Raw genomic sequence first — 27,382 nt, forward strand, 5'->3', positions numbered from 1 at the left:
TGGGATATCAAAGAGATTGTCCGATGATTTCCGCATTCTGTTGGGTCACCTCTCTTTGGAATGGGCACAAATATGGATGTCTTCCAATCAGTTAGTCAGATAGTTGTCTTCCAAATTTCTTGGCAGAGATGAGTGAGTGCCTCTCGTGCTGCCTCACTTTCTTGAAAAATTTCAATTTTTATTCCATCAATTCCTGGTGCCTTGTTCTTTGCCAATTCCTTCAACACACCTTGGACTTCCTCCTTCAGCATCATTGGCTCTTTTTTTTTTTTTTTTCAATTTTTAAAAAAATATTGGAATATAAAATTTATTCAAATGCAACAAAATAACAGCCTCTAAAAAGTAGGAGCTACAATAGTAAACACAACACAGTACCACAAACTCCATTGTTCATCACATAAACATCTTCTTTTAATTATAATTTTTCTCCCTGAGTTAAACCAGCACCTGTTTGCATAGAAGACTTTTAAAAATAGTCTCACTTCTTTGTTAATGTATTTTAGCATTCCACTAAAGTCATTACTCTCAGAACTATCATCTTCTAGGTTATATATGAGAGGATCAAATGATTCTAACTGGTTGTAAGTCAGATTCTTCTGGCTTTCTTCCAATGTTGAAGGCTGTTGTAACTGCATTTTCTCTAAGTCTTGTAGCAGTTCTTCAGGAAGATCTTCATCATCATGTGTTCTGAAACTTAGATCACTAGCACTTATAGAGCGATGTAATTTTTTACAGTTGAAAAAAGAGGTGTGAAAATGTTTAACTAACTTTGGATCCTCAATGTCTGGCAGTTTTTCTGTTGCAACCGATAGAAACTTGATGTCTTCCGCCATTTCATGTCCAGAAATTTTAGCTTGTAACCTTGATAATTCTGATTCTTTAATAAGCAATGCTTCATTTGTAGCTTCAATCACTTCATTCCTGTCTTGAACTTGTTGATGCAAATTGCTTACAGTGTCCTGAGCATCTTCTAATTCCAGTTTCGCCTTTTCTAATTGTTCGTTTAATTGCTGACATTTTGAGAGTCAGTAGACATCTTCCTTTGCATGGTTTTCTTGATGTGAGAGCATCTCATGATGATAATAAGCTTCTTTGAGAGATTCTACTTCTGTTGACAATTTCTTGATTTCTGCTCTCATTCTTGCTTCTAACTGAGCTTCACGTACTTGAGAAGCTCCCAATTCTTCAGCTAAATGGTTTCCACGAACTTCTTTCTCCTTAGAGAGTTGCTTTATTTCCTCCAGTTCACTTGAGAGCCTTTCTATTTCTCTTTGTGCTTGTACTTGTTGATGACGAGCCTCCACCATTTCTGTATGAGAGTTCTGCAACTGCTCCCGGGTTAGTCTCAATTCTTGATCCGTATCTACAGCCTCTTTGTATTGAGTTGCAATGTACTGTTCCTGCTCTTTCATAACACTTTTCATTTCTTTCATCTTTTGTTGTGTTCTTTCGGCTTCTTTTTTCAGTTGACTTATCTCTTGTTCATTTTGTAACATCATAAACTCTTTTTCTCGAAGTTGTTCTTTGGCATTTTGTAATTTTTCATTCAAATTTTCTGTCTATTTGTTGCATTCTTTAAGTTCCAAATCTGATTTCTTTAAAGTACCCTCTAGTTTAATGATTTTTTGTTCCATTTCTCCTTTATGCTCACGAATAGTCATATCCAAATGTGTAACCTGAGCTGCTCTTTGCTTTAGCTCCCAATTTCTCTCCTTTAGTGCCTGATCCATTTCGAGGAGTTCTTGCTTTTTGTCTTCAATATCCATCTTACATTCTCTCAGTTCAGCTGCAAGATCTTTTATAGTAGTATATTTTTCTTTTAGTGATAACTGAGCCTTCTGTAGTACATCTCTCAATTCTTGAAGTTGTCTTAAAGTACTTTTTACTTCTCCATGTGCATTTTGCAGTTCAGTCTCTAGTGCTTCCCATTTTTGTGAGGCTTCTGTTAGTTCAGTTTCAGTATAATGATGTAACTTTTCTAACTCTTTCACAGTGTGTGTTTTCTTATCTAATTCTGTCTTTGTCTGCTCTAAGATCATATCTAATTGAGAAATATGCATTGCTTTATTTTCACCATCTCGCTTTTGGTGCATTATTTCTTTTTCCATTCTAGATAGCTCTTCTTTGTACTGATCCGTCTCAAGTTTTGCTTGCCTGGCAGTACCAGTGAGCTCAATAATTTTGTGCCGCTTTAAATCTGCTTCATGTGTAGCTGCTTCACATTTGTCTTCCATTTTTCTTAACTTTTCGGTTGAACTTTCCCTTTGCTTTTGAAGCTCTTGTTCCAGTTTTGATACCTGTTTCTCAAGTTTCGTTTGAATGTCTTCTAGTTCTCCATTCCTCATGGTCTCTTGTAACATTTGCTGTTGCTGCTGAAGAGTATGCTGCAGGATAACATTTTGCTCAGTGGTCTCTTGAAGACTGTGATTTTTAATCTTTAGTTCCTTCTGTAAGCAATATACGTCTTCAGATTTCTTCTTTAGCTGTTTTTCAAACTTTTCTTTATTTCCTTCCAATTGATTCAAATGCAAGGCAAGTTCTTCCTTACAAATTTCCAATGCTGAATCTAGTGGCCTTACCTTGATTGTTTCTTCAGATACTTGGTTCTGTAATGCCTTCAAAGCTTCATCTTTCTTCATATTTTCCTTTTCCATTTCCCCTTTGCTTTCTGTCAAGAGTCTATCTAGTAATTCTAGATGGTGATGTTTGCATATGATATCTTGCTGCAACATGGACATAGTCTTTTCTTGTTCTTTAAATTGTTGTTCTTTTTTCTCAAGTTGAGCTGCAAGTCTTTCAATCTGCTTTTTCATCTCTTTATGCTGTTCAAAATGAATTTTCTTTGCTTTTTCAAAGGCTAAACAAATTTTCTCCTGCTCTGTATTGATATTGGTTTCTAGACTTCTTATTTTTTCATTCTTCTCCATAAGTTCCTGTTCTAGCTCTGCATTCTTTGCAGCAATACAGGAATAAGCAACTATTTTTTCCTCAAGCTGTTTCTCTAGTGTCAAAAGTTGAGGACATTTCTTTGTCATTTCATTTTCCAGTTTGCTAGAATTTGAAGCTTTCTCTAGTAGCTCCTCTTGAATTAGCTGGAACTGGCTAGTTCTGTGGGCCATGCCAACCTTCAAATCAGAATTCTCAGCTTCTATTTGCATTAGTTTAATACGGAGTTCTTCTCTTCCAGCAGCAAGTCTTTGCTTTTCTCTTTCATAATGCTTATTTTGATCTTTTGTCCTTTCTACTGGATTACTGCCTAGTTTTACAGGTTCTGTTTCTAAACTACTTAATTTGCCACTTTCTTGGTTGTCATTGCAAGAAATAAGACTCTGAGATAACTGATTAGCAGTCAGGTTTGTTTGACGCTTCTGAATTTCTGCCTCTTTTATTGCAAGCTTAATCCTCAATTCTGAGATTATTATTTTATTTGCCTCACAGCATCCAATGCAATCATCTTCCTTGTTTGATAAACTACTCATCTGGTGCTTAGGAAGAGATGATTTAAAACCAAACATTTCTCTTTTAATTGGCAAGTGGGATATAATTTTTCCCAAACTTCTCAGTTCCATCCTTGAATTTTCAATTTCTTGGTGACACAAATCTAGTCGCTCATTCTGTGTTGTAATTCAGAGCTTTAATTCTCTGTTTTCATTCATTATAGAAAACTTTTCTCGAAGTATTTCTTCTTTGTCCTCTAGATCATTCTGTAGCTTTAGAACACTTTGTCTAGATTCAGTTAGTTGTGCCATGACTTCTGAATTTTTCACTGCCATAGTTCTTAATTTTTCTTTTCCAATGGTACTTTCTTCCTTTAACTGCCTGAGCTGGCTGGTCCGAGAAGCGCTGGAAGTCCTCTCCCCCGACATCAATATTTTAATAACAGCAGGTTCACCCATGGTGGACACGTTTCAGATAAGCTTCCAGATGAAGAAAGACTTAATTTTTCTTTCAGAACTTCAACTTCATTTTTATATATACCATACTTTTCCTGTAGTCTTTTATTTTCTTGTTCACAGTTAATTAGATTTTTCTCTAATATATCTTCTTCAGCTTGAACCTTTTCCAGGTTTTCAGCCACTTTTTCTTTATATTGTTGGAAAGCTTTACTCATTTCTTCCGCATTATAAAGTGCATCATTCCTTTGTCTTTCAGCCCTCTTTCCTTGTTTACTTTGCTCAGGTAAGTCCACCTTCAACTTTATACATTCTTCTTGGGACTTCTGCAAACTCTGTTCTTTTTCAATCACCATTTTTTGTCTCTGCTCTAATTTTTCTTCTGCCTCTCTCAAAACTATATCTTGGGCTGAAACTTCGGCTTCCAAATTTATAATCTGTTCTTCTAAGATTGGGACATTGGCTGCCTGTTGTTGAGCAGACTCAAGTATAGCCACCTTTGCTTTTGACTGTGTTAATTCAAAGTGGATAGATTCTACTTTAGTCATTAAAGAATGATTCTGTGAGACCAAGCAAGCATTCTGCTGCCTAAGTTTATTAAGTTTCTCTCAAAGGCTTTTGATTTCCTGATCCATAGGGGTAGAAGATGCAAAAGACACTTTATCTCTTGACTTTTTATGAGAATCGGAATTGCCGCTGGACAGCTTACAAACTTTTTTATAAGGTGAGTAATTCAAAAATCCAGTGTGGGTAGGCTGAGCAAGATCTTCCAAAACTAGCCTTTCAAATCTTGAGGAATTACAGACATAATCAGAATGTTCACTTGTACTAACACTAGATAACTCTTCCCCTAAATTCTGCAACCCCATTCTGTTATCTTTAGTTTATGTCTTAAGGAAGCAACATTTGCAAGCAAACTTTCTTCTTCATTGCCTTTATTATAATAGCCTGATGAATTAGATGCCATTTCCTTTAGAGCACGGTGTTTCGCCCTCCGAGGGAGCCTTTGCCGCCGCTAGCTGGGGTTTCTTCAGGCTCCAGGTTTCTCTACTAACCACGAGAAATCCAGGAAGGAAAAGCGGACCCCGGGCACCCATAATCCATTCCTTCCTCGTCTTTTAGTCCGAGATCGCCCCGGCAGGAATGGGCGATAAGGTCTGGCTGCCCTTCTCGGTGCTTCTTTTGGCTGCTGTGCCACCAGTGCTGCTGCCGGGGGCGGCCAGTTTCACGCCCTCCTTAGACAGCGACTTCATGTTTACCCTTCTGGCCTGGCAGAAGGAGTGTTTCTACCAGCCCATACCCCTGAAGGCCTCGCTGGAGATCGAGTACCAAGTAACTGCCCAGGGGGAGCAAGTCTCCTTACTTTAGCCCTTCTCCACCGCGTCGTAGCCTCTCACCCGCTTGGAAACTTCTTTGGGGTGGCCCGGGTGATGGAGAGGCTGGGGCCGCCCGGGAACCAACCCTCATTGGCTCTTGATCATATGCTACCTTTTGAAATGGTTGAACATTAACCATTTCCTTTTGGTTCAGTGACTCTGTGTATTCCTTCCATCTTCTCTTGATGCCTTCTGCATCATTCAATAATTTGCCCAGAGGATCCTTCAATAATGAAAGCTGAGGCTTGAATTTTTGCTTCAGTTCCCCCAGCTTGAGAAATGCTGAGCATGTTCTTCCTTTTTGGTTTTCTGATTCCAGATCTTTGCACATTTTATTATAATATTTGGCTTTATCTTCTTGAGCTGATTTTTGAAATTTTCTGTTCAGCTCTTGGACCTACTCATTTCTTCCATTTGCTTTAGCATCTCTATGCTGGAGAGCAAGTTTCAGTGTCTCTTCTGACATCCATTTTGATCTTTTCCTTCTTTCTTGTCTTCTCAATGACTTTTTGCTTTCTTCCTGTATGATGTTCTTGATTTCATCCGACAACTCTTCTGGTCTTCGGTTTTTAGTGTTCGATGTATCAAATCTGTTCTTCAGATGATCTCTAAATTCAGGTGGGATATATTCAAGGTCATATTTGAGCTCTTGTTTTCATTTTCTTCAGCTTCAGTTTGAATTTGCATATAAGTAATTGGTGGTCTGTTCCACAGTCTGCCCCTGGCCTTGTTTTCACTGATGATATGGAGCTTTTCCATTGTTTCTCTCCACAATATGTAGTAAATTTGATTTTTATGTATTTCCTCTTGTGAGGTCCATATGTATAGTCGTCTCATGCTGTCTAAAGAAGATATTTGAAATGAAAATATCACTGGTTTTGCAGAATTCTATCATGTATTCTCCACCAAGGCCATATTTTCCAACTACTGATCCTTCCTCTTTGCTCCCAACCTTTGCATTCCAATCACCAGTAATGAGCAATACATCTTGATTGCATGTTTGAGCGATTTCAGATTGAAGAAGTTGGTAGAATTCTTCTATTTCATCCTCACTGGTTTTAGTGGTTGGTGTGTAAATTTTATTAATAGTGGTATTAACTTGTCTTCCCTGTAGGCACATGGATATTATCTTATCACAGACAGCGTTGTACCTCATGACTGATCTGGATGTGTTCTTTTTGACAATGAATGCAACACCATTCCTCTTCAATTTGTCATTCCTGGCATAGTAAACCACGTGGTTGTCAGATTCACAATGGCACTACCAGTCCATTTCAGCTCACTAATGCCTAAGATATCGATGTTTATGCATTCCATTTCATTTTTGACAACTGCCAATTTTCATAGATTCATACTTCGTACTTCCCATTTTCCAATTTTCAATGGATATTTACAGCTGTTTCTCTTCATTTTGAGTTGTGCTCCATCAGCAAATGAAGGTCCCGCGGGCTTTTCTCCCACAGGCTTTACTCCATTTGTGTCTTCACGGTCAACTCTACTTTGAGGAGGCAGCTCTTCCCCAGTTGCATTTTGAGTGCTTTCCAACCTGAGGGGCTCATTTTCTGGCGCTATATCTGACAGTGTTTCTCTCTGATTCATAAGGTTTTTAGTGACTAAAGATTTGGAAGTAGTCCATCTCTCCTTCTTCCTAGGCTGTCTTTGTCTGGAAGCTCATCTGAAACCTGTCCACCATGGGTGACCCTGCTGGTATTTAAAATACCGGTGGCATAGCTTTCAGAATCACAGCAATTCACAAACCACCACAGTATGACAAACTGACAGACAAGTGGTGGAGACTGATGATTAGAATGGGGAAAATTATAGGTTGACACCTTGGAATGGGAGAATCAGAGGAGGTGGTGTGAGCTTTCAGGAGCCTGATGCTGGAGATTGAGTTTTGCCAGAACTGTAGAGAATGATACACATCCAAAGTGGTGCAGCTGGCTATCTTTGAGCCAGGTACTGTTGTTTCCCACTTTGTGGGTCAAGAGGTTTGATTGCTGTCACAGGTTGAATTGTATTAACTTGGCTAGGCCATAATCTTCAGTTGTGTGGCAGTGACTCACTGATAGTAGGTATGTAATGATGTAACTATCCCCATGTTGTGATCTGGTGTAATTATTCTCCATTAGTGATAAATTGTAAATCCTGACCTTTATGTGTTAATGAGGCAGGATTAGGTTGTGTTAATGAGGTTTAGGTAGAGTCCTGGTGTGGTGCTCTTGGATCACGCACTGGACCAACCGCAAGGTGGATGGTTCAAGCTCATCAGCCGTTCCTTGGAAACAAGGTCACTATGAGTTGAAACCAACTCCAACAACAACAATAACAACAATGATTGGAATTTACTCAATGGCACTTAACAACAACAGATTAAGTGATTGTTATGTTAATGAGGGAGGATTAGGGCTGGCTATTGTTGTTAAGTGCTCTTGAGTTGGTTCTGATTTACAGGGATCCTGTATGGGGTTTCCAATGAGTATCTGGTAGGTTTGAATGACCTGCCTTGTGGCTAGCAGTCTAGGGTGGGATACAACAAGGTAACTCAGGTCATATCCCTGAGGGAAATTTCCTTGGAGTTTGGCAAGTGGTGGTGGTGGTGATGATTATGTGCCATGGAGTCAGTTCTGACTCATAATGACCCTGTACAAGGTTTCCGAGGCTATAAATCTTTACAGAGCAGAAAGTCTCATCTTTCTCCCATGGAACAGCTGGTAGCTTCGAACTGCTGACCGTGTGGTTAGCAATGTGATTTGTAACTGCTATGCTACTAGAGTACTATTTATTTTACAAGAGTTAAAAAAGAAAGAAGCTGGCAGAAAGGGAGGGACTTACTACCACCAAGCAAGAAAGAAGAGCTGAGAGTGGACCTGGGATCCCTGTGCTGACAACCTCCTAGATCCTGGGAAGATACACGATTTCTTCAAGTAACACTGGCCCCAAAGATGCTGAAAGGAGACAAAGAATTGTATTGAAAGGTAAAGAGATCCATGAACTGGGAGACATCAGCACCAGGCAGCTATTAAAAAAAACAAAACACAATTACCAAGTGGCTTCTGACTCATGGCAACTCTATATAGGGTTTCTGAGACTGCACATCTTTGTGAGAGTTGTTTTTGTTAGGTGTCATCTAGTTGGTTTCAACTCATAGTGACTCTGTTCACAATAGAAGGAAACACTGCCTTGTCCAGTTGTTATGTTTTGTCCAGCAGCCCATTGTTGTTGCTGCTGTGTCAATTCATCTGGTTGGAGGTCTTTCTCCTTTTTGATGACCATTATTTTACCAAGTGTGATGTCAGGAGGACTAGCCTCTCCTGACAACATGTCCAATACACGGAAGATGAAGTCTTGCCATCCTTGCTTCTAAGGAGCATTTGTGTTGTACTTCTTCCAAGACAGATCTGCTTATTCTTTTGACCGCTTATGGTACTTTCAATATTATTCTTCAATATATTGATTAGTCCCCAGTCTTCCTATTCACTGTCCAACTTTCACAGGCATGTTTGGTGATTGAAAATATCACAGCTGGGGTCAAGTGCACCTTAGTCCTCCTAGTGACATATTTGCTTAGTTCTCAAAGTGACATCTTTTGCAGCAATTTTGCCTGATGCAGTATGTCATTTGATTTCTTGACTCTTGTTTCCATGAGCATTGATTGTGGATCTTATGGACATAGACAGCCTCATCTTTCTTCCCCAGAGCAGCTGGTGGATTTGAACCACTGACCTGGGGATTAGTAGCCTCATGCTTATCCCACAGCACCACTAGGCTCCTTAGACAGGTACTATAGTGTTCTGAATTGCAGGTGGACAAACCATGAAGTTTTTACCACATGGAGTAAACGAAGGGCTATGTGCTCACAAACACGAAGGGGATACATAGCAGAAAATTACAAGAGGAATTACTAAACTACAAACTTTTAAACAATACCAGTTCTATTTTACAATCTCCTGGAATGTGTTGACCAAAGCATTTTTCTTAGGTTAAGCTACACAAACATTCTCAAGAAACATCTTTTAACAATATTTCCTTGTATAGGTTACAATTTTGACCCTTGATTTTTTTGGGTTACAAACAGTTAAACTTTTACAAGAAGCTGAATTTCTTTTCAGGACAGTAGGAGTGAAATCTTTGGTCAAGCTACAATCTGATTTAAAGTGGAGTGTAATCTAGATCTGGGTCAGCCAGCTTAGTTATGTCAAGCACCGGGGTTTTGGGGTCCAGATACAGGGGGTCCATATGAGGGAGTGAGTCAGTGTGTGCAGATGGGACACAGTGGAATGGAGAAGAGAGGTGGAGTGGGGGCAGGACTTTCTCCCTGGTGTGCTGAAAGCACAGCTTGCTAGGAACCAGGGGGAGAAAATAGCTTCTTTACCCTCTGCCTCTTTTTCTCAGTAAAACTTACTTACCTCTGTACCTTCCAGCCCAGCCACGTTCCTCACCTGGGGCTCATTCAGAGGTTGTCTTTGGTTTGTTTTGTGTATTCCTCCAGCCCAACACTGTGCCGACCTCAGAGTAGATTTCTTAGCAGATCTATGCTGAGCCCCTGGGGGTTGTACCTGATTAAATAAGAACAATCTAATTCAAGTGGTCATCCTAAACTGGTTCCTCCTGGAAACAAGGATTTGGGTGTGGCACTGTGGGCTAATGTGTCAGACTGCACAGTCCTTTGAACTGCAAGGTCGGTGGCTCAAGCTTACCAGCTGCTCCTTGGAAATCCTATGCAGGGTCACTATAGGTCGGAATCAACTGGACAGCACTTAACATCAGTTTCTTTGAGAAGCAATACCAAGAAACACCAGTAGAGGGAGAAGGAAACTAGACAGGAAAATGAAAGCAGCCAATAAAGGAGCTCTGGTAGTGTGGTGGTGGTGGTGGTTATGTGCCATGGAGTTGGTTCTGACTCATGGCAACCCTGTACAGGGTTTCCGAGGCTGTAAATCTTTACGGGAGCAGAAAGCCTCATCTTTCTCCCACGGAACAGCTAGTAGTTTTGCACTGCTGACCTTGAGGTTCGCAGCCCGATTGGTAACCACTACTCTGTCTGGTAGTGTAGTACTTACAAATTGGGCTGCGAACCTTAAGGTCAGCAGTTTAAAACTACCAGCTATTCTGCGGGAGAAAGATGAGCGTTTCTGCTCCCATAAAGATTTACAGCCTCGGAAACCCTATACAGGATCCCAATGAGTTGGAACCGACTCCAAGATATATCACCATGACGATCCCTTAAGTCAGAGTCCTGGTGTGGCGCTGTGGGCAAATGCGTCAGGCTGCAAAGTCGTTTAAACTTCAAGGCTGGTGGTTCAAGCTCACCAGCTGCTCCTTGGAAACCCTACACAGGGTCATTATGGGTTGGAATCTACTTGATGACACTTTGGTTTGAACCACAAGATTGGTGGTTCGAGTTTACCAGCTGCTCCTCGGAAACAGTATACAGAGTTGCTATGTGTCGGATCTGACTCAATGGCACTTGACAACAACACTTAAGCATGTGACAGTGTGGGATAATGTGCTGGACTGCAAAGTGGATTTGAACCGCAAGGTCGGTGGTTCAAACTCCCCAGCCCCTCCTAGGAAATCCTATACGGGGTTACTATTAGTCTAATTTCACCGCACTTAACAAAAACCACTTAAGCAACTGGATCTATCCCACTGCCCCCTGGGGTGCTCTGTAGCAAGTGTGGAAAGATGCCTGGAGCTATTTCTTTTAGGCTAAGCAAGGGAGAAGGAGCCCAGCCAGCACTCCTAGCCTGCAATGCATGTGACATGTAATTTGTGTTATAAAGAACACAACCTAGTTGTGAGAAGACACTCACCAATTCCATGTGATCTTTTTTTTTTTTAAATGTGTTTGGTTGTTTTGCCACAAAAGGTTTGCTAAACTCTGCTCTGAGGTAGGATGTATTGCAACAACCTCAGCTCAATCACCTGTTATAATGACACATGCACCCTCTAAGGAGCTGGCAACCTTTAACATATGCAAAGAAACAGCTCTCTCTGTAACCAACTCTGTAACTGGATGAGATCTTACAGAAACTGTAAAGAGAGAATGGCAGGTAAGAAATTACAGTCCCCTGGAAGCTCCACAGAATGCTTGCTACTGCTGAATTACTGACATCATTAAAGATAGTAACAAATTGAGAGTGAACTGATTTGTGACCAATTTCTTCTTCTCTGAGTATGGAATGAACCCTCCCTACCTGCTTGCTACGTCAGCATTCAAAATGCTGGCATGGAACCTGGACCACTTCTTGGAACTGCGCCTGGAGACCAACCCTGAGGCCACTCTCTGGCTCTTCTTGGAATGAGTCATGAGCAGGTGATGACGTCCTGAAGCTGTCACCCAAACTTCCTGGCATCTGTCGTCATAGTCCCTGCTCTTAGGAATCTTTGCTCTACAAAGAACCCTTCTTTACAAGTTTCAGGTTGTTGTTGTTGTTGTTAGGTGCCATTGAGTCGATTCTGACTCATAGCAACCCTATGTACAACTGAACAAAACACCATCTGGTTGGTCCTGTGCCATCCTCACAGTTGCTGCTACACTTTAGCCCGTTGTTGCTGCCACTGTGCCAATCCATCTCATTGGGATGTCCCTTGTTTTCACTGCCCCTCCACTTTACCAACATGATGTCCTTCTCCAGGGACTGACAATATGTCGGAAGCATGAGAGACGAAGTCTGACCATCCTGACTTCAAAGGACCATTCTGGTTGTACTTCTTCCAACACAGATCTGTTTGTTTTCTTTGGAATTACATGGTACTTTTAATAGTCTTCTCCAACACCATAAATCAAATGAATCAATTCTTCTATGGTCTTCCTTATATATTGCCCAACTTTCACATGCATATGAGGCGATTAAAAATACTATGGCTTGGAATGGGCACGCTTTAGTCCTTAAACGGACATTTTTTGCTCTTGAACACATTAAGCAGTTCTTGTGAAGCAGATTCGCCTAATGTAATACATTTCCTGACTTTATCAGTGTTGATTGTAGAACCAAAAAGTGAAATCTTTGACAACTTGTCTCTTTTCTCCATTTATCAGATGTTATTTATTGGTCCAGTGGTGAAGATTCTGTTTTCCTTACATTAAGGTACAACCAATACTGACGGCTATGGTCTTTGATCTTCATCAGTAAATATTTTAAGTCCTTTTTATTTACAGGAAGCAAGATTGTATCATCTGCATATTGCAGGTTGTTAATGAGTCTTCCTCCAATCCTGATGCCATGTTCTTCTTCATATAATTCACCTTCTTGGATTATTTGCTCAGCATACACGTTGAATAAGTATGGCAAAATAATACAATCCTGGAACACACTCTTACTGATTTTAAACCATTCAGTGTCCCCTTGTTCTGCCTCTTGGTCTATGTACAGGTTTTTCATGAGCACAATTAAGTGTTCTCGAATACTCATTCTCCTCAATGTTGTCCATAACTTGTCATGATCCACACAGTCAAAAACCTTTGCATACTCAAGAAAGCACAGCTAAACATCTTTCTGGCATTCTCTGCTTTCAGCCAAGACCCAGCTGATATCAGCAGTGATATTCCTTGTTCCATGTCCTTCCCTGAATCTGGTTTGAACCCCTGGCAGTTCCCTATCAATGTACTGGTGTAGTCATTTTAAAATTATCTTTAGCAAAATTTGAAATGTATATGATATTAAAGATGTCTGATGATGTCTGCATTCCATTGGGTCACCTCCCTTTTGTTGTTGTTAGGTGCCATCGAGTTGGTACTGACTTGTAATGACCTTATGCACAGCAGAACAAAACACTGCCCGATTCTGGGCCAACCTCACTACTGTTGCCACACGCTTGAGTTCATCAATGCTGCCACTTGGCTAATCCATCTCATTGGGGGTTTTCCTCTTTTCCTCTCACCCTCCACCTTACCAAACATGATATCCTTCTCCAGCAACTGGTCCCTTCTGACAATATGTCCTAAGTATGAGACACGAATTTGGCCATCTTGGCATCCAAGGAGCACTCTGGCTGAACTTCTTCTAAAATGGGTCTACTGGTTCTTTTGGCAGCCCATGGCACTTTAAGTATTCTTCTCCAATGCCATAACTCAAAAGCATCAATTCTTCTACGGTCTTCCTTATTCACTGTCCAGCTTTCATATGCATATGAGGTTATTGAAAAGACCATGGCTTGGGTCAGGCACACCTTAGTCCTCAAGCTGGCATCTTTCTTCTTCAACACTTTTTTAAGGTCTTGTGCAACTGATTTGCCTAATGCAATACGTCATTTGATTTCTTGACTGCTGCTTCCATGAGTGTTGGTAATTGATCCAAGAAGAATGAAGTCCTTGACAACTTCAATCTTTTCTCCATTGATAAAATGCTGTTTATTGGTCCAGTGGTGAGGAATTTTGTTTTCTTGACATTGAGATGTAATCCATACTGAAGGCTGTGCTCTTTGATCTTCATCAGTAAATGTTTTAAGTCCTCTTCACTTTCAGCAAGCAAGGTTGTATCATCTGCATATCACAGGTTGCTAATGAGTCTTCCTCCAATCCTGATGCCACATTTTTCTTCATATAACCCAGCTTCTTGGATTATTTGCTCAGCATACAGGTTGAATAAGTCGAATAAGTACAACCTTGTTGCACACCTTTCTTAATTTTAAACCATTCCATGTTCCCATGTTCTGCTCGAACAACTGCTTCTTGGTCCATGTACAGATTCCTCATGAGCACAATTAAGTGTTCCAGAATACTCATACTTCACAATGTTGTCCATAGCTTGTCATGATCCACACAATTGAAAGCCTTTGTGTAGTCAATAAAGCACAGGTAAACATCTTTCTGATATTCTCTGCTTTCAGTCAAGATCCATCAGACATCAGCAATGATATCCTTGTTCCATGGTCTCTTCTGAATCTGGCTTGAACCTCTGGTAGTTCTCTGTCAATGCATGCTTGCATCCATTTTTTTATTACTTTTACTGGCATGGGATATCAAAGAGATTGTCCGATGATTTTCGCATTCCTTTGGGTCACCTCTCTTTGGAATGGGCACAAATATGGATCACTTCCACCTCAGTCGGCCAGATAGTTGTCTTCCAAATTTTTTGGAAGAGATGAATGAGTGCCTCCTGTGCCGCCTCACTTTCTAGAAAGATTTCCATTTTTATTCCATCAATTCCTGGTGCCTTGTTCTTTGCCAATTTCTTCAATGCATCTTGGACTTCCTCTTTCAGTATCATTGGCTCTTGATCATATGCTACATCTTGAAATGGTTGGACATTAACCATTTCCTTTTAGTACAATGACTGTGTATTCCTTCCACCTTCTCTTGATGCTTTCTGCATCATTCAATAATTTGCCCAGAGAATCTTTCAATAATAAAAGTCGAGGATCTCTTTAGAATGGCACAAATAAAGGTCTCTTCCAATTAGGTGGCCGGGTAACTGTCTTCCAAATCTTGGCATAGATGAGTGAGTGCCTCAATTGTTGCATCAGTTTGTTGAAAGATTTCAATTTGTATTTCATCAACTCCTGGAGGCTTGCTCTTTACCAATGCTTTCAGTGCACCTTGGACTTCTTCCTTCAATACCATCGGCTCTTGATTATATGTTACCTCTTGAAATGATTTAGACATTGACCATTTCTTTTTGGTATAGTGTTCTTTCCATCTTCTTTCATGTTTTCTGCATCATTCAATATTTTTTCCATAGGATCCTTCAATATTGCAATAGAGACTTGAATTTTTTCCTCAGTTCTTTCAGCTTGAGAAATATTGAGTGTATTCTTCCCTTTTGGTTTTCTAATTTCAGATCTTTGCACATAACATTATATAATATTTGACTTTGTCTTCTCAAGCTGACCTTTGAAATTTTCTGTTCAGGTCTTTTATCTCCTCATTTCTCCCATTTTCTTTAGCATCTCTATGCTGGAGAGAAAGTTTCAGAGTCTCTTCTGACATTCATTTTGGTCTTTTTCCCCTTCCTTTTCTTTTTAATGACCTTTTGCTGTCTTCTTGTATGATGTTCTTGATGTCATCCCACAACTCTTCAGGTTTTAGTCATTAATGTCTAATGCATCAAATCTGTTCTTGAAATGATCTCTAAATTCAGGTGGAATGTGTTCAAGGTCATATTTTGGTCTTGTGGACTCATTTGAATTTTCTTTAGCTTCAGCCTAAACTTGCATATGAGCAATTGATGGTGTGTTCCACAATCTGCCCCTGGCCTTGTTTTGGCTGATGCTATGGAGTTTTTCCATCGTCTCTTTTCACAGAAGTAGTCAATTTGATTTCTGTGTATTCAATCTAGTGAGATCCATGTGTATAATTGTCTTTAAGTTGCTTAAAAAAGGTATTTGCAATGAAGAAATCATTGGTCTTGCAAAATTCTATCATGTGATCCCCAGTATCATTTCTATCACCAAGACCATATTTTCCAATGATTGATCCTTCCTCTTTGTTTTCAACCTTTGCCTTCCACTCACCAGTAATTATCAATACATCTTGATTGCATGTTTGATCAATTTCAGCAAAGAAGTTGGTATAATTCTTCAATTTCATCACCACTTGTTTTAGTGGTTGGTGCATAAGTTTGAATAATAGTTTCATTAACTGGTTTTCCTTGTAGGCCTATGGACATTATCATATCACAGACAGCATTATATTTCAAGATGGTGGTGGTAGTAGTGTACTGTGGAGTCAGTTCCAACTAATGGCTACTCTGTACAGGGTTTCTGAGGCTATATATCTTTACAGGAGCAGAAAGCCTCATTTCCCCCCCACCCCCCCGACACACACAAAACAGCTGGTAGTTTCAAACTGCTGAGCTTGAGGTTAGCAGCCCGATTCGTAACCACTTCACTACCAGAGCTCCTTATAATTTCAAGATAGATCTTGAAATGTTCTTTTTGATGATGAATGTGACACCAGTCCTCTTGAATTTCTCATTCTTGCATAGGAAACCATGTGATTATCAGATTCAAAATACCAGTCTATTTCAGCTCACTAATGGCTAGGATATCGATGCTTATGTGTTCCATTTCATTTTTGACAACTTCCAATTTTCCTAGATTCATATTTTGTACATTCTCTATTCCAATTATTTAATGATTCTTGTAGCTGTTTCTACTCCCCATCAGCAAATAAAGGTCCTGAAAACTTTGCTTCGCTCATGTCATCACGGTCAACCCTGCTTTGAGGAGGCTGTTCTTCCCCAGTCGTGTTTTGAGTGCCTTCCAACCTGAGGGGTCATCTTCTGGCACTATATCTGACAATCTTCTGGTGCTTTTCATCATCTTTCAGTATTAAATATTCTGGTGCTGACAGTGTTCCACTGCTAGTCATAAGCTTTTCAGTGACTCAATATTCAGACGTAGTCTGCTTCTCCTTCTTTCAATGCTGTCTTAGTCTGGAAGCTCAGCTGACACTATCTACCATGGATAACCCTGCTAGCATTCAAAAGACTGGTGACATAGCTTCCATCACCACAGCACCACACAAGCCACCACAGTATGACAAACTGACAGACGAGTGGTGGAGGGTTCAGCTGTCTCTTCTGATACCTCTCAGGCATGCAACTTCTGTTCAACTGAGAGATCACCTTGTGTGAAAACATTTCCTAGGCTACAGTCTAAGCATCCTTGAGGACTGAGCTCTCTGTTAGTTCTCCTATTTCTTGATGCAAACTGAAGTAGCTTTGGGGGTACAAATATAAGTCTAAAAAATCCAGGTAGGCAAAATGGAACTTTATTTCTCTATAATTGAATTTAATGCTGAAATCTTGCTTTTCATTGATGGTGATAAATCTGATTTTGCCAACTCAAACCAATTTGGGAGTTTTCAGTGTAACTCAGTCTGTTCTGAATACTCAGACATTTGGAAGTTTATTCTGTTTTTTTTTTCTCCACCTTTCTCTTCAGTCTGTGTCTCTAGGGAGAGGTATCAGTGTTTTCTGACTTCAGCTGACAAGTCTCTGGTTCTCACTGTTGTATTGGTTCTAAACACTCTGTATCTATTATTGAAGTGTCCTCCTCCCAAACCTGTCACCTGGTGCCAGGTCACAGGATCCACTTAGTTTACTCAGTATTAACTGTAAGGCTTAGTCAGGTCAACCAACTTTTCTCAGCCCCATCTGCACCTATGTTGAGTGATGTGGAGGCAGGGCAGGGGTGAGGTGGGGAAGGGGACCTCTTATGTTGCCTTGACCCTAGTTTAGAGTTGTGGGTGAATGAGGCAGTAAGGTGGTGGTCCCTGGACATACCTCTGCCATCCCAAACCTATCTCACTATCTGCCTGCCCCATGTGTGGCTAGAGGTCAAGATGTGTGAACACGGTGGCATCACTGTACCATTTAGAAACTGGAAGCATTCTGAAAGCCCATCCATGGGGGAATGATGAAATAAAGTGTCCATGTTATGGAATATTCTACAGCTCTTGAAAGTGTGAGCTTTCTCTTGTTATATTGACATGGAATGATATCCAAGACACACTGAGTTTCAGAACAACATGTGGTATGAGTCCATTTTTGTACAAACAAAACTCTACCCATGTTTATGGATGCAAATGCACAGAAAACCCTGGGTGGGCCCATATCTAAAGGTTAACAGTGTTTCCAACAGGTTATGGATGGGAGGTGAAGGTGGAGCAGGTGTGTGAAAGAGGATGTTCAGTTTTACTCAAGACTCTTTTGTATTATTTAAAACATTAAGCTGTGGAGTCAAGTCTGCCTAATGGAGACACCATGTGTTACAGAGTAAGACTGCTCCATAGGGTTTTCTTGATTGTAGTCTTTATGGAAGTAGATTGCCAGGTCTTTCTTCATGGTGCCACTGGCTGAGTTCAAGTTGCCAACCTTTAGGTTAGTAATATGGCACAAACCTTTTGTGCCATAAAATATGAGCAGGAATGCATTAAGAGAGTATACAATTTTGACAAGTAAAGAAATTAAACAAACAAACAAACAATAGATGAGTTGTACAGAGATTTTTGCCTGTCTCTTCCCTCTCTGCCTCTAAAGTAACCTGTCCATGTTTTTTTTTAATCAAATTTGAAAAAAATCAGGCAGACTTATTGGCCTTGACTGATTTTTCTCTTTTTCACTGAGGTGTTGTAAAAGCAAAACTTTAATGAATAAATAAAAGGCTAGAAAAATACAGCTCCCACTTGCACTCCAGACCCCAGCCATGCATGTTGCTACAAAGGCCTTTGACAATCCAAAAGGAATAAAGTTGAATGAAGTAACAAGGGGAGATCAATATCCTATTCATGTTGAGCCTGCCCTATTGCCCTCCAATATGTGACTCATCATACAGTTAATCAGCCCACTCCTCTTCTGGTGGGACATGGGGGTGTTAAAATGTCCATTTATATCTATTACTTTTTAAGAGAAGAACGCTACTTTATGGAACTATTTCCTTTCTCTATAGAGGAATTATCCTTGTCGGTTCATAGCTGAGTTTCAGAGCCCCTAATGCTTGACTCAGCTCCAGGCTTGCATGCTAAGTAAGCATTCTTGGAGGACTAGTTCTCGGGTCAGAACAAGGATAATAATGGTCATTAATAACCATCACTTATTACACAGTTCTTTTGCTCCTGAGTTCTTCTAACCTACTGTTTCTAAATGCTCTTTAATGTGCCGAGTGTGCTGGCCCCACAAGCAGACACACATGTGGAGGAAGGGTAATTGCTGCTGTCATTATGAGCCCTGCACTGTGCAGATGGCCTTCTCGGATCATTTCTCCCATCTCTCTGGGTGAAGGATTAATGGGTACAGTGCAGGACTGCTTGGGACAGAGTAGTAGAGGGTCTAATTACTGGCTCCTGTGGGTGGACCTGTGTGTGCATCTTTATCAACCCAGGAGTTGATGTCATCTCAACCTCTGCCTGCTAACTATCTTCTGGGAGCTATTGTTATTTTGGAAATTATATCTTTATTGTGAATCAAAAATGTCCCCCATTAACTCTCTCTGCTCTCCTTACCAGATTCTCATTGCTCTGAAATCTTCCTGATCTAGCTGCAATGAAATTCTCTCCAAAAGAACCTAGAGTAGTCTGTTTGTGCAATAATTACCACCTCCAGTATGGGTTCCTGTCCTCATCTGTCTTCTTTTCCTCAGTGCCCCACTCCCCAACTGCAAAATTCTCCATGGGGACAAGTGCATAATTTACTCTTTTCAAGTAGGTTGGAACATATCTTCTGTTTTCTGCTTGTTGAAGGTGTGACTGGACATCTAAAAGCACAGATTCTAGTATCTTTCCTAGAGGCTTTGAGTAGGCAATGGAGCCATTCCGAGTTAGAGAGACACCAAGCAGGATTGATGGTGAACATGGGAACTATGGCTGAAACTTGAAACTTGAGGGCTTTTGCTCATATAATGTGGTTGTTTTCTGATTTGTGTGTTTTGGTAATGTGTATCTCTGTTTATTTTGTTGGTGAGTGAATTCTTTATTTCCTGAAACCTTTAAAAAAAATAACATTTTTCTTTTGTTAACGGGTGGGTGAATATTCTGCACAAACATCTCCCTGTCTGGAATCATTCAGGCAGACATTTTCTCTGTGAAGGCAGAAGCTAAAATTTAAAAGTACCTCACCTGACAAATGATTAGGGAATTATTCTTCTTAAACCAAACGAATGCCAAAACAAATCAGCTCCCTAAAGTGACTTGAGAGCTCCTCACGCTGTGCCTGGGAATATTAATAAATGAAAGAGACGCTTGTGCCCACAGCTTGTCATTTTAGTGTCCCCCAAACCTGCAGGTAGCAAACACAAGAAGCTTTAGAAATCCTTTAGAAGGTGGAAGCCTGCCATCTAGAGGTGACTCTGGAGACTTACACCAAGAGTTTTATAAAGTTTAATGAGAGTAGCTTTTGTAGCAAGTTGCCTTCCTACAGTAACACCAAAGGTGGTATACACTCACAAATGCTATCTAATTTGGGCTGTGCTTTTTCTCTAATAGCTTAAAAAGTTGAAAATGACCATCAGGGAATCTTTGATGTCTTGCCTTAAGAAGCAATGAGAAGGTGGATGCTGTCAAGCTTTCCCCTAGAATCTGTAATACTGAAAAGTGGGACCATCTGGAAGACCGGTGGCTGCAACCACCTCCAGTTCTAGACAAATGGCTGATTTCTTAGAGAGCCCTTCTGATGAGTAGAAAAAGTTCAAACTTGTTAGCTTAAGTGCCATTCGCAAGTGCACCTGGAAAGATCCTACCAGGTGGTATAATAAAGCATCCACTTCAAGAGGCCAATGAAAATACTGGGTGCTCAGCAAATGAAAAGCAATGTTGCCTGCTGGTGGTGGGGTAGTTTCCTTCAACCAGAACAAATGGAGGTCAAGAAAAATGAGTATCTAAAGCTACACTCTGTGGCTTATACTTTTTAAGATTAGAGAATAGGTTTTCTTTTAAAACAAACTGATGAAGTTCAAAAAAAAAACAAAAAACAAACACTGTTAGGTGCCATCGACTGGACACTGACTCATAGTGACCATATGCACAACAGAGCAAAACACTACCCATCCTGCATCAACCACACAATCGTTGCTAAGCCTGAGTCCTTTGCTGCCGCCACAGTACTAATCCATCTCATTGGGGGTCTTCCTCTTTTTCTCTGACCCTCCACTTTACCAAACATGATATCCTTTTCCAGTGACTGGTCCCTCCTTGTAATATGTCTGAAGTATGAGAGACGAAGTCTGGTCATTCTGGCTGTACTTCTTCCAATACGGAATCTGTTTGTTCTTTTGTCAGTCCATGCCACTTTTAATATTCTCCAACATCATAATTCAAATGCATCAACTCTTCTATGATCATCCTGTCCAATTTTCACATGCATATGATGTTAGTGAAAATACCATGTCTTGGATCAGTTATACTTAGCCTTCAAACTAACATCTTTGCTCTTCAACACTTTAAAGATATCTTGTGCAGCAGATTTGCCTAATGCAATGTGTCGTTTGATTTTTTAATTGCTGCTTTCTTGAGTGTTGATGGTTGATCAGAGCAAAATGAAGTCTTCGACAACTTCAATCTTTTCTCCATTTATCTTGATGTTATTTATTGGTCCAGTGGTGAGGATTTTTGTTTTCTTTACACTGAGGTGCAACTCATACCAAAGGCTGTGATCTTTGAACTTCATCAGTAAGTATTTTAAGTACTTTTCATTTTCAGTAAGCAAGGTTGTGTTATCTGCATATCTCAGGTTGTTAGTGAGTCTTCCTCCAATCCTGATGCCATATAACCCAGCTTATCAGATTATTTGATCAGCATACAGATTGAATTAGTACGGTGAAAGAATACAACCCTGGCACACAGTTTTCCTAATTTTAAATCATTTGATGTTTCCTGTATCCTGTCCAAACAACTGCCTCTTGATCTATGCACAGTTTCTTCATGAGCACAATTAAGTGGTCCGTAACACTCATTCTCCACAATGTTGTCGATAGCTTGTCTTGATCCACATAATCAAAAACCTTTGTATAGTCAATAAAGCACAGGTAAACATCTTTCTGGTATTCTCTGCTTTCAGCCAAGATCCATCTAACATCATCAATGATATCCCTTGTTCCACATCCTCTTCTGAATCCAGCTTGAACCTCAGGAAGTTCTCTGTTAGTGTATGGTTACAACCATTTTGTATTACTTTAGCAAGATTTTACTTGTATGTGATATTAATGATATTGTCCAATGAGTTCTGCATCACATTGGGTCACCTCTTTTTGGAATGAGCACAAATACGGATCTCTTCCAGTCAGCTGGTCAGGTAGTTGTTTTCCAAATTTCTTGGCATGGATGAGTGAGCTGCATCAGCTTGTTGAAAGACTTCAATTTGTATTCCATCAATTCCCAGAGCCTTGTTCTTTGCCAATGCTTTCGGTGCACTTTGGACCTCTTCCTTTAGCATCATTGGGTCTTGATCATATGCTACCTCTTGAAATGGTTGAACATTAATGTTCAATATTCAGATTCTAGGAATTAGGAAATGACAGAGGAAAGTTGTTGCTATGGCATGCACAGCCTATGTGGGGGTCAGAGTGTGGAAAATGAAGGGGAAACGGAAAATAGGTTTATGGAGAAGGAGAATAACTTGCACATTTTTCAGACACAGCTACATAATTCTTTTTAGCATTCTCACTTGTGAACTGGAATTGAAAGGAATGATCAAATTTATCAGCTGATTGTCTCTGAGGCTGTTAAAGGAGTAGGGCAGTCTCAAAGGATGTTAGTCTATATGCCCTATTAAAAAGGGTGCTCTGCTGACAGATTTAATTTGTTTTTTTTTCTTCTTCTTCTTCTTTTTTAGTATTACCTGATTCCTAGTCAAGTTGGGAACAGAAAATCACCTTGAAATAAATGTTCCTTGTTCTTTGAAGAATGCTTGAGTAGGCTCCCTTGGTTATGTAAATGTCAGAGTAGGACTCCTGGTCCCAGGAGAAAGGTATAACAAGACATCCTGTATTTTGAGTCATTTAGAAAAGGTTACCTCATATCACTTGGGAGGAATATATGGTTCAGAGCCACAGGGAGAACTGTATGTTGAATGCAGTTGTGTGGTCAAGTACGATAGAAATTAATTAAATGTCTCTTGGTTACAGTGGATCGCTCCCTTTTTCAAAACACTGATCTCAAAACTTGACTTTTGAGCCCAGACACTCCTGTTTTATTTTCCGTCAGCATCACTGGCTGCTATTTCCTTACCTCCTTTGCAGGTTTATTCTTTGTCAATTGAAAACTTAGTTCTGCTTAACTATAACTTTCAAAGCGGTAGAAGCAAGACTTTCCTACAAATGTAAAATGAACACATCAAAGATTTTATTTAGCTCATTAACTAATGAATGAAAAAATAAAACATTAATCAAGCTGAAAAATTTGAAAATTAGATAGCATTTCAGGAATTCAAAAACAAATTTGATAATAGATGAAAAAATAGTTAATATCCTGTAGACCAATAAAGCATAATACTTAGACTCATTGTTTTAATTATAAATCTACTGGGAAAAAGTTCATTCACAGTGCTCTGGAGAGCAATCATCTGCACTGCCATCAGCTTTCTACAAGTTCATGTCCACCCTTACAGAGTTGTAAAATTGCCTAGCCAACCAGAGGACAAGCAATAATGCACAGCCCTATTGAGTCCACAAGATAATACCCAAAACTCTCCCAAATCTTAATTGTCTCTTCTCTAGTGTTTTATATTTTTCTTCTACACAGTCCTGAATTTTCTTAGCATCTGTTCCCAAGCAATTTCATCCAACCCAGGCTTCTTTCAAGCAGTTGTCTCTCATGTTTATATCTTTGGTTTAGTTCTCTCAGTTCCAAACCTGTACATCCATATGCTTAACGGATGACTCCTTTTAGTTCTTTCTGAGGCTAAATTGAGCTGGCTCTGACTCATCTTGACACTATGCACAACAGGACGAAACACTGCCTGGTCCTGTACCATCTTCATAACTGTTGTTACGGTTGAGCCCACTGTTGCAACCACTGTGTCAATCCATCTTGTTGGGGGTTTTCCTCTTATTCGCTGACCCTCTATCAAGCAGGATGTCCTTCTCCAGGAACTGGACTCTCCTGATAACATACCCAAAGTATGTGAGACAAAGTCTCTTCATTCTCCCTCCAAGGAACATTATGGTTAAACTTCTGCCAAAGCAGAGTTTGTTTGTTCTTCTGGCAGTCCATGATACTTTGAATATTCTTCACCAACAATGGATTCAAAGGCATTAATTATTCATTCTTCCTTATTCACTGTCCAGCTTTTACATCTACATGAGGCAATTGAAAATATCATGGCTTAGGTCAGGCGCACCTGAGTCCTCAGAGTGGCATCTCTGCTCTGTAACACTGTAAAGAAGTCTTTTGTAACAGATTTTCCCAGTGCAAAATGCAACTTGATTTCTTGACGGTTGCTTCCATGAACATTAATTATGGATCCAAGTAAAATGAAATCCTTAATAACTTCAATCTTTTTTTTTTTTTTTTTTTTTTTATCATGATGGAACAGTTTTTATTATTATTGTACCAGTTGTGAGGATTTTTGCTTTCTTTTCATTGAATTGTAATCCATATTGAAAGCTGTATTCTTTGATCTTCACCAGCAAGTGCTTTAAGTCTTTTTGGCTTTCGGCAAACAAGGTTGTGTCATCTTCATATTGCTGATTGTTATTGAGCCTTCTTCTAATCCTGATGCCACATTCTTCTTCATATAGTCCAGCTTCTCAGATTATTTGCTCAACATACAGATTGAATAATTGTGATGAAAGGATACTTCCCTAACACACATCTTTCCTGATTTTAAACCACTAAGTAATCCCTTCTTTTGTTTGAATAGCTGCCTCTATGTATAAGTTCCTCACGAGCACAATTAAGTGTTCTAGGATACTCTTTCTTCTCAATGATATCCATAGTTTGTTATGGTTCACACAATCAAATTCCTTTGCATAGTCAATAAACCACAAGCAAACATCTTTCTGGTATTCTCTGCTTTCAGTCAAGATTTATCTAACTTTAACAATGGTATCCCTTGTTCCTTATCCATTTCTGAATACATCTTGAATTGTTGGCAGCTCCCTGGAAATGTACTGCTGCAGCTGTTTCTGAATTATCTTCGGAAAAACTTTACTTGTGTGTGATATTAATGATAATGTTAAATAGTTTCACTATTCTGTTGGGTCATCTTTCTTTCGGATGGACAAAAATATGGGTATCTTTCAGTTGCTTGGCCAGATAGCTGTCTTGCAAATTCATTGCCATGTGACTAGTGAGTGCTTCTAACACTGCTTCAGTTTGTCGAAACGTTTCATTTGGTATCCAGTCAGTTCCTGGAGCCTTGCTTTACACCGTGTCTTCAGTACAGCTTGGACGTCTTCCTTCAATAATCATCAGTTCTTGATCATATGCTAGTTACTGAAAAATGGTTGAATATCAGTCATTTCTTTTTGGTATGTTGTTGTTCTTAGGTGCCATCGAGTCAGTACCGACCCATAACTACCTTATACAGAGCAGAATGAAACATGGCCTAATCCTGGGCCAACCTTACTACTGTTGCCACGCTTGAGTCCATTGATGCTGCCACTTGGCCAATCCATCTTGTTGGGGGTCTTCCTCTTTTCCTGTGACCGTCCACCTTACCAAACATGATATCCTTCTCCAGCGACTGGTCCCTCCTGACAATATGTCCGAAGTATGAAAGACATAAAGTTTGGCCATCTTGGCTTCCAAGGATCACTCTGGCTGCTCTTCTTCCAAAACGGATCTATTAGTTCTTTGGGCAGCCAATAGCACTTTCAATATTCTCCTCCAACACCATAACTCAAAAGTATCAGTTCTATGGTCTTCCTTATTCACTGTCTAGCTTTCACATGCATATGAGGTTATTGAAAATACCATGGCTTGGATCAGGCACACCTTAGTCCTCAAGCTGACATCTTTGCTCTTCAACACTTTAAAAAACTCTTGTGCAGCAGATTTACCTAATGCAATACATCGTTTGATTTCTTGACTGCTGCTTCTCTAAGTGTTGATAGTAGTTCCAAGAAGAATGAATTCCTTGACAACATCAATCTTTTCTCCATTGATAAGAATGTTGTTTATTGGTCCAGTGGTGAGGATTTTTGTTTCCTTTACATTGAGATGTAATTCATACCGAAGGCTGTGCTCTTTGATCTTCATCAGTAAATGTTTTAAGTCCTCTTCACTTTCAGCAAGCAAGGTTGTATCATCTGCATATCACAGGTTGCTAATGACTCTTCCTCCAATCCTGATGCCACGTTTTTTCTTCATCAAACCCAGCTTCTCGGATTATTTGCTCAGCATACAGGTTGAATAGTATGGTGAAAGAACACAACGTTGTTGCACACCTTTCTTAATTTTAAACCATTCTGTGTTCCCATGTTCTGGTTCTGTTCGAACAACTGCCTCTTGGTCCAGGTACAGATTCCTCATGAGCACAATTAGTTGTTCCAGAATACTCATACTTTGCAATGTTGTCCATAGCTTGTCAGGATCCACACAATTAAAAGCCTTTGTGTAGTCAATAAAGCACAGGCAAACATTTTTTTCTGGTATTCTCTGCTTTCAGCCAAGATCCATCAGACATCAGCAATGATATCCCTTGTTCCACTGCCTCTTCTGAACCCGGCTTGAACCTCTGGAAGTTCTCTGTCAATATATGATTGTAGTTGTTTCTGTATTACCTTTTGCAAAACTTTACTTGCATGAGATATCAAAGAGATTGCTGATGAGTTCCGCATTCCGTTGGGTCACCTCTTTGGAATGGGCATAAATATGGATCTCTTCTAATCAGTCAGCCAGATATTTGTCTTCCAAATTTGTTGGCAGAAGTGAGTGAGTACTTCCTGTGCCGCCTCACTTTCTTGAAAAATTTCAAGTTTTATTCCATCAATTCCTGGTGCCTTGTTCTTTGCCAATTCCTTATGCACCTTGGACTCCCTCCTTCAGGATCATTGGCTCTTGATCATATGCTACCACTTGAAATGGTTGAACATTAACCATTCCCTTTTGCTACAGTAACTCTGTGTATTCCTTCCATCTTCTCTTGATGCTTTCTGCATCATTCAATAATTTGCCCAGAGAATCTTTCAATAACGAAACTTGAGACTTGAATTTTTTTCTTCAGTTCCCCCAGCTTGAGAAATGCTGAGCATGTTCTTCCTTTTTGGTTTTCTGACTCCAGATCTTTGCATGTTTTGTAGTAATATTTGGCTTTATCTTCTCGAGCTGATCTTTGAAATTTTCCATTGAGCTCTTGTACCTCCTCATTTCTTCCATTTGCTTTCGCATCTCTATGCTGGAGAGCAAATTTCAGCATCTCTTCTGACATCCATTTTGACTTTTTCCTTCTTTCTTGTCTTCTCAATGTCTTTTTGCTTTCTTCCTGTATGATGTTCTTGATGTCATCCCACAATTTTTCTGGTCTTCAGTGTTTAGTGTTGAATGTATCACATCTGTTCTTCAGATGATCTCTAAATTCAGGTGGGATATATTCAAGGTCATATTTTGGCTCTTGTGGACTTGTTTTCATTTGTTCCAGCTTCAGTTTGAATTTGCATATGAGTAATTGATGGTCTGTTCCACAGTCTGCCCCTGGCCTTGTTTTCACTGATGATATGGAACATTTCCAT

The 27,382-nt window shown here is 39.9% G+C and overlaps 1 pseudogene; it reads right to left on the reverse strand.

Moving 5' to 3' along the window:
- Window positions 1-415: 415 nt before the first annotated feature.
- Window positions 416-4,860, reverse strand: LOC102815033 (annotated as a pseudogene).
- Between the last annotated feature and the right edge of the window lie 22,522 nt (window positions 4,861-27,382).

This window comes from Chrysochloris asiatica, unplaced genomic scaffold, assembly GCF_000296735.1.
Source record: "Chrysochloris asiatica unplaced genomic scaffold, ChrAsi1.0 scaffold00221, whole genome shotgun sequence".
NCBI classification, from domain to species: Eukaryota; Metazoa; Chordata; class Mammalia; order Afrosoricida; family Chrysochloridae; genus Chrysochloris; species Chrysochloris asiatica.